The 2670-nt window shown below is 41.6% G+C and overlaps 1 pseudogene; it reads left to right on the forward strand.

Annotated features, from left to right (window-relative positions):
- The first annotated feature begins 1281 nt into the window (after nucleotides 1–1281).
- Nucleotides 1282–2098, forward strand: LOC141567892 (transcription factor E2F6 pseudogene; annotated as a pseudogene).
- Nucleotides 2099–2670: the final 572 nt, after the last annotated feature.

Here is a 2670-nt window from a genome sequence, read left to right on the forward strand (position 1 = left end):
CCCTACATCATCAAAACGTATTCATTATGTGTCATTGCTTAGGGAACTGCTGCTGCTAGCTATCATCTGTCATCGGTATTTGTGTTTTAAGTTATTTTAGCTGAAGGAAAAGAGAGCTAATGATGTTAATACTGAGAAGGCCAAATTTGCCAGCCTTCTAGGGTATTCAGACAAATTGGCTCAGTTCCCTATTCTGTAGACACTGGGAAAATCAGGACCCTCCACAATTTCCCAGGTGCTTTTTAGGGTGGTGGGGGCATGGGAGAGACTTGCAGGATCCAGCCATCTCTCACTGCCAGTCCCAATCTCCATTCACTGCCTTGCCTCTGTGACCTCTCTTTGTCTGTATGCTTAACCCCCTGTTCATTTCCCAAAGCTGCACTAACAAAAGACTGTTGGGTGAGTAGCCAGCTTTTTATTAAACAAAACGTTTAGGGAGGGGGAATATGCCCAACATGGAAGAAGGAAAAGTAATCATTAGAAGGTTGTTTTAAACTGTGCCGTCTCCCCATCTTTGGATATGTTTCATTCTTCCACTACACTCCTTTCCTTCCTGTCCAGGACTCCCAAACCTCCTGTGTGGACCCTCACACCCAACAAATTGAAAGTTTCTCTTAATATATTATACAGTGTAATTTTTCTTCTTTATTTTTCCCCTTCAATTTTCTCCTTCCAAGCTATACCTAAGGACCCTGCCATCACTTAAAAATATTGATATTTTCATTAAGGGATTCTAAGTAGAAGACCAGTATAGAGAACTAAGCAGAAACAGTAAAATTAGAATTTACCTTTAAAATGGTTTGAAACACTATGTCAATTGCTTCCGTACATTATTTCATTTAACCCTCCCAACAACCTGTGGAATGGGTACTATTATTATCCCAGTTTTACAGATGAGAAGTCTGAGGCCAAATCTGTATCTACTCCCTTGTTTCTGTTCTTTAAATATTTTGTTAAAGAGGAAGGCTTTCATATAAACTAGATGTAAATAATATTCTTATCTAAAAGGGTGAGCTGAGGAAGAGTATTGGTCACCCTGCTCTCCTCCAGTCTGCATTATACCTCTGGGCCGTGGGCAGTGCCCCATGCACCTCAGCAGAGCATGAGCCGGCTTCCGCGTGGCTCTGGGAGCCCGCAGGTTGGCGGCGGCATCCACACGAGCAGGAGAAGGCAGTGGGGAGCGCTCCCGGGGGTGCGAGCGTGAGGGGCAGCTGGCTGGGCAGCGCACGTCAACAGCAGCTGCTGGCGCGGGAGATTGCCTGGACCCGGACAAACGAGGAGCGGGTACGCTTCCGGTGCCGAGACCCCATTAACGTGGGGGGCCTGCTGCCATCCAAAATAAGGATTCGTTTAGAAGATAATGTACAATATGTGCCCATTAGAAAAGCTCTAAAGACTTGTTCTGATGCACCCCTGGTTTAACTTCAAAATGTATGGATCTTGTCAGAAATGCCCCTGGGGAGTATTCTTGACTTAAATAAGGTTGCAACCAAACTGGAAGTACAAAAAAACAAAGAGCGTAATGACACACCAATGTCTTGGAATCGACCTGGTTGGAAAATAAATAAATAAATATATATATATATATATATATATATATATATATATATATATGAACCTATTAGATGGGTAGGATCTGATCTCAGCAATTTTGGAGCAGTGCCCCAACAGGAGAAAGCTGCAGGAGGAACTTAGTGATTTACCATCCATGAAAGATGCTCTAGATGAGTTAATGAAGGATTTTGCTCAGCAGTTGTTTGCGTTACCACCAGACAAAGAAAATGAAAGACTAGCATATGTGACATATCAAGATATTCGTAGCTTTCAAGCCTTCCATGAACAGGTTGTTATTGCAGTTAAAGCTCTAGCAGAAACCAGATGGGATGTTCCAGCTCCCAGAGAAGATGTACACAGTACAATACCGAGCACCAAAGGGCCCGCTGATGTTTATTTACGTGAAGTGGCACAGGATCACTCAAGTAATAGAATGTCTGAAGGTGGAGGGACCTTCTCATCTCAAAGCTAACACTCAGAACACCCTGATAAAGAAGAAAATCCTCGACAACAAAGTGAAGAATTGCTTGAAGTGAGCAACTGATAGGATTTGAGAATTCCTGTATTGAGTGTTTTTGGAACATCCTGTATGGATGAATGAATTATGCATCACATTTGATTCTCAGAGCCAGAAATCACCTGTGAAGTTAGTTCCCTGATTTCCCAGTCAGCAGCATTAAGGCCAGTAGTGTCTGGGTAGTTCATTACTTAGATTCCTGGATAATTATTGTTTCCACATTCAAAAACAACTCTTTTAATAATTATTCACTGCTTTTTGTCAATGCAACAGACATCCTGCCTACTGAAATAACTTCATCACAAAGCGTATCACTGAAACAGATGGCCAGGCATGACATGGATAGTTATTCATGGCCTCTGCCCCTTTCTTCAAAGATCATGTGTCGTTATCACAAAAGAAATTGCCTTACATGGTTCATGTCTGCAATTAGCTGATACACATTGGATGAGTGTGCACACACATCTAAATGTGATGTATTTGTATATATCTATAATGTTTAGATTACTTATGAAATATATCTAAGTGTACAACCAAAAATATGGAGAGTAACACAAATTCTCTAATTTCTGTGGTATCTATAACTTACTAGAATCCTC

Source organism: Rhinolophus sinicus, chromosome 6, assembly GCF_057876585.1.
Source record: "Rhinolophus sinicus isolate RSI-liver-muscle chromosome 6, RSI-T2T, whole genome shotgun sequence".
NCBI classification, from domain to species: domain Eukaryota; kingdom Metazoa; phylum Chordata; class Mammalia; order Chiroptera; family Rhinolophidae; genus Rhinolophus; species Rhinolophus sinicus.